This window comes from Zea mays, chromosome 7, assembly GCF_902167145.1.
Source record: "Zea mays cultivar B73 chromosome 7, Zm-B73-REFERENCE-NAM-5.0, whole genome shotgun sequence".
Taxonomy (NCBI): Eukaryota; Viridiplantae; Streptophyta; class Magnoliopsida; order Poales; family Poaceae; genus Zea; species Zea mays.
In genome coordinates, this window is record NC_050102.1 from 93,487,456 (window position 1) to 93,498,027 (window position 10,572).

The window sequence follows — 10,572 nt, forward strand, 5'->3', positions numbered from 1 at the left end:
CATGGAATATAGAACACCTCAGAAAGTTCTACCCTTAGCAATGCCTCAAAAATCCTTGAAGAAAAGTTGTACTCTGTAACCAGAAGATGTCATCATCAATAAAGCTTTCATTTTCCAAACACATTCATATTGATAAATGACTTCGATTGGGCTTGACTCGAAATCGGCATGACTTGACTTAGGGTGACCACTATACCATACTAACGGAGCAATCGGCTTAAGTCAGAAACACCTTAAGTCGGTGCGACATGCTCACGCTTACTTGACTTAGGGTGACCACTATACCCTATTAACGGAGCAATCGGCTTTAGTCGGAAACGCCTAAAGTTGGTGCGACATGCTCACGCTTACTTGACTTAGGGTGACCACTATACCCTACTAACGGAGCAATCGACTTAAGTCGGAAACGCCTTAAGTCGGTGTGACATGCTCACGCTTACTTGACTTAGGGTGACCACTATACCCTACTAACGGAGCAATCGACTTAAGTCGGAAACGCCTTAAGTCGGTGCGACATGCTCACGCTTACTTGACTTAGGGTGACCACTATACCCTACTAACGGGGCAATCGACATAAGTTGGAAACGCCTTAAGTCGGTGCGACATGCTCATGCTTACTTGACTTAGGGTGACCACTATGCCCTACTAACGGAGCAATCGGCTTAAGTCGGAGACGCCTTAAGTCGGTGCGACATGCTCATGCTTACTTAACTCAGGGTGGCCACTATGCCCTACTATTAGACCAATCGGCTTAAGCCGGAAACACTTTAAGTCGATGTGGCATGCTTGCACTCACATGATTTAGGGTGACCACTGTACCCTAGTAGCGGAATAACCAGCTCAGATTAAGAGTACTTCGAAAAAAGAAATATCTCACTTACAAGTGCCACGGGCGTTTTCCAGCACCCTGCCCATGGAATAATCAAGTTCTAACATAACTGTTGCACACGTGAAAAATTCATATTACATCTTTTCTCTAAAGAGATGCTAACTCGATAAATAAGTGTTTTACAGGAAATCACTACGTTGAAGTATCCTTGCAGACAGCATCCTTCGCAGAGGCAACAGAAGAGGATGGACAGCTTGTGGCATCAGGCGTGGCCTTGACATCAGTGACAATATCATTGGGCACCACGACGCCGGGTCTTCTCATTAGGATCCGCCCAGCGCGAACGACTTTGTCCATAGCCCTGTCGCGCTGAGCCTTCAGGACGACACAGTTGTTCTCCAAGGTCTTAATAGCAAGTTGAGCGGCCTCCAGCTCCTACGCAACAAGCTTCTTGGAGGCGCGCAGATCCCTGATGGTGGCATCCTTGGTGGACAACAGCTGGCCAAGTCGAGATACCTCATCCTAAGATGCCTGCAGCTTGTGGCGATGATGGTCTAAGTCAGACATGGTGAAGCGATGGCTCCTCTCCAGGAGGGTCAAGGAGTTACTAGTGTCACGGTACATCCTATCCAGATTGTCGCGGGAAGCAACAAGTGTTCGTTTTTCTTCCTGCAAGTAGAGAACAGGATTCAACATTGAAGCAAGGATAGCAAAGCAAGGTCAGCCAAGGAAGATTACCTCGTGTGCCATCCTCTCGGAATCAAGCTGTGCATTAAGAGAAAAATTCAGGGAACATGCACTATCCAGAAAAGCAGAAGTCTAGGCTAAGTCGGCCTGACTCTGAGAGTACTTCTCTTCAAAGTCAGAGCACCACCGAGCCAAGTCTGATAAAGTAGTTGAAGGAGAACACGCGATTAAAGATAAGCTAACAAATTAAAGCAACTAGAGAAACCGTGAGTTCACTAACCAGTATTCGATGCCTTCAAATCGTCTATCTATTTTTGGAGCAACAGAGGGTTCCACTGCATCTGGGATAAAGCTTGATCGGGAACAGTAGCGCCGCAAGATCTCAATTGGGCGGATACATCGCCAACAAAATCCTGTGGTCATGGACAGATAAGCAAAAAAAATAATTCACCAGTACGAAGAGCAAAAAGTTGACTGTCACACCCGGTTTTGGAAGGTAAACCGAATGCGAACCATGTACGTGCCAGGATCAGAACTCACATACACAACGATTACTTAATTGGACATCATCACACAATGCTCGAAATAAATAGCGGAAAGGTACTTTAATTACATCAAGGTGTCCAAGACATCCATAGAGTCTATTACATAACCATTGTCTTTAGCATAACTATCAAAGTGCGGAGAAACAAAACGTAGATGATAAGCCTACATAGGCAGCTGACTGGGGGTTGCCACTAAAGTAAACTAAAACTCGTCATATTCCTGGAACTCCTCGAAGTCCTCCATGTTGCCAGCATCACCTCCTGAGCACTGAGTACAGTAGGGACAACCTAGGGTGGGTGGTTTGTAAAGCAAGGGTGAGTACACATCAACGTACTCAGCAAATGTCCCGTTTGGCTAAAGTGGACTAGCTGTATATGGGATTGAGGTTAAGCAGTTGCTTTTAGTTGGTCAAGTACTTATTATTATTAGTAGAGCCAAGTTTTAGTAATAAACCCACTTATTACCCAAAAGTACTCCCTCAAAAGAGAAAATACCAGACATCAGACTTATAACATCATTGTTAACCATCATCATCAAATTATCCAAAGTTCTTCTAATCAAAGAGGATCCCAAGGCTGCTCTTAACCGTAAGCTCGGATGATATACCAGTTTCTAACACTCTACAGAGGTTGCACACTTTACCCACGAGTCGTGATCCCTTTCCAGCCTGGGTTGTACAGACCCGATCTTCACTACCGAGGTGAATGGCCAGGGATACACTACGTAGCCTTTACAAAGACTCCCCTGGTGCATAGCTGCTTGTTAGGTTTCGCCAGTCGTACAAACACAGTACACCTCCCCAAGGTGGGTCACTAACAAAACCAAATCGAATGAACCTCTACACCCCACCCTTGTGTGGTAGAACCACCCAAATTATTCCAGCTTAAGTGCCTAAATCACGCCTCAAGGGCCGTAACACACTTAAATCAGAATAACCCGTCAGTCCCTCAGATCTAGTCTGATAAAGCCACTTAACCAGGATCAAATACCACATACTCACTCGAAGGTGAGTCATAGAAGAAATACAATAAAATAGGAAAACCTCAAATTAAAGTACCGAATTATTACATAAATCAGAGTTTTTCAAATAGCTGACAAAAGTTCATAAAATAAGATGCAGCAGATAATCGATGTCGTCGGTAGCGAGGAATTGGGCAAGGCCTAGCCCACTACTCCTCTTGCTCCTCTCCTGCTGGAGCAGCATCCCACTCGACCGTCCAACCCGGTGGCAGGGTGGTAGGCCAAGTCACACCATCAACCATATCCTGAAGCGTACCTGCAAAAATTATGCCACAAGCAAGGCTGAGTATACTAATACTCAGCTAGACTTACTCGGTGTGAGGAGTCTACTCCTCTACCTCTAGATCATGTAGTTGTTTGGCTGAGGGGTTTGGTTTGCCAAAAGCACTAGCTATATCTAAAATCAAATTTTAGCTTTTCAAATTCTAACATCATTATCTTAACTAAGTTTTCTCCTTCTAAGCATACATGGTAGCAAGCATTTAGTACATACAACAAGTTATCTCATGTAACCTCATTTCACTTCTTACTCGATGTAGTACAAGGGGTCAAGCAGTCTCATTAGCTGCGAGAAGCAGATGATTCAAATCGAGTTTTAACCTTGCAAGGTAAACCTAAACACACAACATGTCAGGGCACTCCGTCCCCACACACGTCAACCGTCCCCATCGATTCCCTGTTCGCGGCCAGGCCTCACCGCCTTGGCATACAATGCTCCACTGACCCCGGCTGCCACCGTGCAGTGACCGCACTTGTACTCATCATAGCTAGCATGGGAGACCCAGTCTCAGGGTGCGTGAGGGATAAAGTTCGCGCCCGGCTTCACTCAGGTACCAGGTTTACCGGTTACCATATTTCCCGACATGTGTTTAGTACGTTCAAAAGCTTGACTCAGGTATCCACACATTAATCCTTAATTCCTTTTTCCCGTCTCATGGACAAAGCATCCTCCCTGGATCCAGTCCATAGACTAACATAGATCCCGTTATCAAGATGAATACAATCAATTCCTGACCTCGCGCGAGTTCAAGAAAAATCACTCGACTTCTACCGAGATCCTGAATAGCAAAGCAGCTACTCGACCTAGCATACTAGTATCCATCTCAAAAAGGAATCCTAAGTTCATGCAACTAGAGGTTTCAAGAAACTCCTACACTTAAGTGCACATTACAAGCCTACAAACATTAAGTGTAGTAAAGTAGCATATATAATTGGTTATGCATAAAATCGGGGCTTGCCTTCAATAGCTGGGGCTACGGGGAGATCCTCGATGGCAGTCTCGGGAGCTTGCTCCTGGTCTTCCTCGTGGATAGCTCCTTGCTCGGGGATGAGCACGTACTCTCCGTCAGCGAGATTGCAATCTAATGAATACAATGAGTAAGATATATGCATGGTATGATATGCAATTTAGCAATTAAACTTGGATGGTGAATGATCATTTTAATAAGGTAGGGCTTAATCTTGCTACTTGAAGATTCTTGGGGTATACTTAGTAATTTAGGGTCAAGCTTAGTTAAACTAAGTGGTAAGTCCATTTTGGTGTTCCACTGATTTCCTTTTAATGCCTTAGTGAGAATTTATTAAAATTTCTAGTTGAACTTATTGGAGCGAGGTTTATTTTTCCTCTCTTTCCTTCTATTTCTTTTATGCCTTTAAGGTGGGTTTGAACTACAAGTTAACTTAATAAATTTCCAAAAATTCTGCAAAAATTACAGTGGCTTCTTACTGGTGTATAAGTTTCTGTCTTAAAATTTGGGGTTCAAAAAGTGAGGGGTTATCTCTGTATAAAATTATCAAATATTAGGGCAGAGGGGGTGTTTTGAACTACAACTCCTTTTTAACAGAGGGTTATTCTCTAAGACATATTTTTGCTGGCATCTAGATGTTATAACATGACTTTGTACAAATGTTTTGTCACTAATACTTATTAGTTATTTTGCTATGATTTTCTAAAGTTTCTAGCCAAAGGGGTGCTTTCTACTACCACTATATTTGAAAAATATCAAACAACAGATTTCTAATTTTTCCTATCTTCTTCTTTGTGCAAGAACAACCATTCTGAAGTTTGGCAGCTTTTTGCTTAAGGAATGGGTGGTAGGAATTATTTGGATTAAATGACCTTTTTCATGAAGTATTGGCAATGGGTAGTATTTTGCAGCTTTGTTGGGGGCCTTCGGCTTCCGAAGGTCCTCAAAAACATGATTTGACAAAGTTTTCCAAGTGAAATGTGTGAACATGTATCTTCGGAATTGGATTACGAGTATATAAGAGTATGGTCAAGACGAAGCTTGAGTGGGACGGAAGGCGATTGTGACGAAGGAAAAGATCATCACGAAGCTATGCGCAGATAAGCTTCGGCATGACAGTAGAAAAGGGGAACCGACTTAAAGATGAAAAGCCAAATTAGACCCTGAAGAATTACTATAGAGTTATTGATAAATGTAAAGGGCATTAATGTAATTTTACACGGGCTGTGTCCCGTGCCTATAAATAGATGAACAGTACTCCCGTACTGTTCACGCTGACTTGGCACTGGCATCACACTTGTACCTTTTACTTTCCCTCAAGCCGAAGGTACATTTGTAATTTGTTGTCATTTATATAAGTGAAATAAATAAAAATAAGAATAAGTTAATATTTAAAGTAATCATATTATTTTATGCACGAACCTTTCTTACCTTTCATTATGATTATGAAGGTGTGACCTTCATAACCTTTGTCTGAAACCCATTATATCCATAGGGGTATAATGCTTCGAAGGACGAAGGGCTTTGATATTTAACATTTTATGTTGCCTTGTTCTTAATTCGAAGCATTTGAGAACAAGTCCCCAACATTGGCGCCCACCTCCGGTGAACTCACTTCCATTCCTTGAGCTTTGAACACCTTCGGCAAGCATCACCTTCGTTATGCCGCCGAAAAAAGCTTCAGCGACAGGGGCTGCCACTCTGCAGCCGTTGGACCACAATCAGGACGTCCTTTCTCTTAGGGAGGCCCGAAGCCAGAAAAGAAAGGCCACTAGTCCAACGCCTCCGGAGGACGACTTGGATCAGGAGATCCAAAACCTGGAGATCCTTCAGCAATAGGTGCAACGAAAGAAGGAGAAGATGGCTCGCTTAGCTGATCTTCAGAGACAGATAGATGAAGCTTCGGAAGAGGTTCGTCATCTTGTTCAAGATGACCAGAACCGAAGGCCTCCGCGCAGAGAGCTTCATCAGGAAGGCTTCTACAATGAGGAAGACTGGTATGAAGATTTCCATCATGGAAACTTTGCTTTTGATGATGATTCTCCTCTATCAACAGAATTGCAGGCTACACCATGGCCCCAGTCTTACAAGCCACCCCAGCTCCCCATGTACGATGGTCATACAGACCCGAAGCAATTCTTGATGAGTTATGAAGCAACCATATCTTCGTATGGTGGCAATACTGCAGTCATGGCAAAGTCGTTTGTCATGGCCGTCAAGAGTGTCGCTCAAACCTGGTACTCCTCTCTTCGGCCAGGGACAATCACCTCTTGGCAGAAGCTGAAGGATATGTTGATAACCAGCTTCCAAGGGTTTCAGACGAAGCCAGTTACTGCACAAGCTTTATTCCAGTGTACCCAGGACCACGAAGAATACCTCCAGGCGTATGTCCGAAGGTTTCTGCGTCTGAGGGCACAGGCGCCAACAGTGCCCAATGAAATTGTCATTGAGGCCATGATTAAGGGACTTCGGCCGGGACCTTCAGCGCAATACTTTGCCAGGAAGCCACCACAAACTTTGGAGAAGCTGCTCCAGAAGATGGACGAGTATATCCGAGCTGACAATGACTTCCACCAAAGAAGGGAGGAGGCATTCAGGTTCTCTGAAATGACCAGGGGCTTCGGAGGAAGATTTCATCCGAGACACGTCAAGTCAATTCATAACTCCACTCAAAGTGATGATAGAGGGAGCCAACAGCAAAGGCCACAATACTCTTCCCAAGCTTCGGGGCAACAGCAAAGCTCTGTTCGACCGCCAGCGCCAAGGGGCAGAGGCGCTAGGGGCTTCGGGGGGAAGATTTGGGGATCAGCCAAGAAGAATTTACTGTCTATTCTCTGGTGAAGACAAGGGCCATACCACCAGGATGTGCCACGTCACCATCCAGAAGCAAAAGGAGATAGCAGAAGCTGCAGCACAACAGAGTCAGCCGAAGCAGGTCATGCATACTGCTTCGTACCATTCGCATTACATTCCAGAATATGTAGGCAATCACCCTGCAGTTTCTGTTGCTTCGGCAAGTCAACCCCAAGCATCTTGGCAACAGCCTCCACCACCACCACCAACGCAGCGAGGACAACAGCCAGAAGGGAGTCAACACACTCACAATCAGAGGGACTTCAGAGAGCAGTCCGAAGCTCGCACAGTCAATAGCACCGTGCCAGAGTCGAAGCACATTTATTGACAAATATCCTACCTCGACAGTAGTTTTTTCGCATTTTTACATTCAGTATTACTTTTTTGTTAACAAGGAACAATTATGGGAAGTCTAAGTGTCGTTTATCGTTTTTCAATTTCGTGTAACAGTTTCGTCTTTTATCATAATAAAAATATGTCTTCTCCATAGGATTGAGTTCCCGAAGCATACGAATTTATGGTGGCAAGAAGGACCTTTGTACTACCAAAAATTTGTTCTAAGAGACACACTGCAATTTATTCGAAGCAGTAGAAAGTCGTTCCTAAGGGAGCGCAGAGTAAGTTTTCTGACCCTACAGCGAAAAATAAACGCTGATTCCGCTAAAAGTAAAAGGCGAAGAAGCTCCTAAGGGAGGCTTACAGCTAAAAATAAACGCTGATTCCGTTGAAAGTAAAAGGCGAAGAAGCTCCTAAGGGAGGCTTACAGCAAAAAATAAACGCTGATTCCGCTGAAAGTAAAAGGCGAAAAAGCTCCTAAGGGAGGCTTACAGTGAAAAGTCAGCGCTGATATAAAAAGTGTGTGTGCTCTATTACAGGGATATGTATCTGCGGCACAAATATCATTTTGCATAACATAGCATCATCACATCATTCTGCATAACATAAGCATCATATAGCATATTGCATGTGGAACATGAAGGGGATACAGTATTGATTTTCGAAGATTATTTTGGAAAAGAGAAAATCGTGCTAAGGCACAAGATAAATCGAGAAGAAGTGTAACTTCATTAGAGGGGCAACATAAAACTGTTTTATAGCTTCGGAGAATATTTCACGAAGCTTGGATATTCTCCATCAGAGAAGTATGCAAATTCTTGTGATATATAAAAGATTTTCTTCACGAAGCATGAAAAGAAGGGAAGGTGTTTTTTTGCCGAAGGCTCAAAAAATGGTATGTATGCAAAATTTCATGCATCGTAAAGAATTAAACTATAAATAGATTATATATTACATTCAAAGTTACAATGTATTACACATGTTACGTTCCAAATGTTTCTACAATAGCATTTAATCCTCCTTAAGAACTATTTCTGCAGCTTCGTTCAGTAGCTGGTCGACTACCTTGTCCATAATGGCTTCGGCCATTTTTCTAATTTCATCGTCCCCCTTCGGGTGGGGGCCCGGAGATGCCTCAGCAGGTTTTGAGGGAGGAGAAGATACGGCTATATTACTATTACAAACCGCGAACAAAGTCTGGAATCAAAAATTACAACATAATAAAAACCACTAATTAATACCTATTTGCCCTTCGGGCTCTGTACTTTTCTCGGCAGCTTCCGCTACTTTTCTAGCATCGTGGATGCCTTTTTCGCTCTTTTGAATAATTTCTTGGGCCATTTCTCGGCCGCCGTTGTCCCAGATATCGGTGAAAAATTTTCCGCCGATCATGCTTGCTTCGGCTGAGGGGTTTTTAATGTCTTCGGAGGACAAAGTAGTTTCGGATTGCGCTAAAGATTTTACATGCTCACAACCTTTCCTCTCCAAAACAGTAGCAATTCCTCTAGCACCCGAAAAAGCACATATGTCACCGCGGCTATTCAGGATTTCTTCGAAGGCCTCAGCTTCGTGACTGATCCATTCCATCGGACCTTCGAGATTGTCCCTTGAGAAATTCTCTTCGCTAGAGAATGCGCCAACGTTGGCGAAGCTGGATTTTATCTTCTTAACACACACAATGGATTTATCATAGCATCTTCTCTGGGATGCACGAAGCTCTTTAACATTTATTTCTAAATGATTGGCCCATTGATCACTAAGCTCTCGTTTTGTCTATTCAAGTATACGTTCTTCTTTAGCTCTGGCTAGCTGTTTCTGAAGATCTTTAATTTCGCGTTTTTGGGCTTCAGCTTGAGCCTTAGAGGTAGCTTCATCTTCCTTTATCTTGTCCACCAATGTAAGCAGAATTCTATCTTTTTCCAGAGCTTCGTTCCTCAGCTTAATAACCTCTGATCGTAGATTGTTGAAAGCAATATCATAGCTCTCGTCTTCGGCATTCTTTTGCGCTCTCAGCGCGTTGCTCAATATTAAACCCTATATATACAAGAATTAGTATAAGAATAAAAGAATGATTCAAAAATTGTAAATTTCTAAATATACCATTCTCGCACCTTCAGGCTATTGTATGCAAGGCTATCCGCAAGGTCCTCCTTCGTCATAGCGCATAATCTAGCCTCAAGCTTCGGAAACCCCATACTCCTAGCCATCTCCCGGCAGACAGATAATTCTTTGTTGTCAGGGAGGCAGTATAGGAAGTCATCTTCGTTTGTCCCATTGAACACTAGTGCCCCCTTCGGATATTTCAGTTCTCTGGCATAGTGATTAGCTTCAAAAATCTCTTCTTCAGATAATTTCTTCCCCGAAGCATGTCGCACAATGTAATCGCATAATTTGGAAGGTGCTTTGGGGGCAGCAGTGTCAATTTCTTCAACCAAAATTGGCTCTGACATTTTTATTTTTTTGGCTTCCAAAGCTGCCTTTGTAATTTTTGTTTCTTCGGTTTCCAAAGGTTTTTCCTTGGTGGGCTCTGAAGGCCCAGCTTCAGTTTCAAATTGTTGCTTCGAAGCTTCAGCAACAAAGGCTTCAGTAGGCACTTCAGAAGTTTCAACAGTTTTCTTTGGAGTTATGCTTGAAGATTTAATTGTCTCCAAAACATCTAACACATTAACCATCCTTTTTCTTTTCGGGGTCACTATTGGACCCTTCTGGCTTTTTCCTGTCTCAATTTTTGTTGAAGGACTTAAAACTTCTAATGTTTTTGCTTCTTCAGTCTTTGGTTCGTCTATCTTTTCTGTTACTGGCACTTCGGCCAACTGTTCGATCTCTGGCAGCAGCGTTGATTTTTTAGCTTCGGTGGCCGAAGAGGTCTCACCGGCGAACTCAGGCACTGTGGCCAGTTCAATATAACGTGGCCGGTGTGTGAGAACCTTTACCCTTTTCCTCTTCGGCGTCGGCTCACTAGGAGCGGCTGAAGTAGTTTCCTTCACAGAGGAAGTATTCTTTCTTTTTTGACCCTGCACTGGATAATGGTAGTCGGGGTAGACAAACCCAATT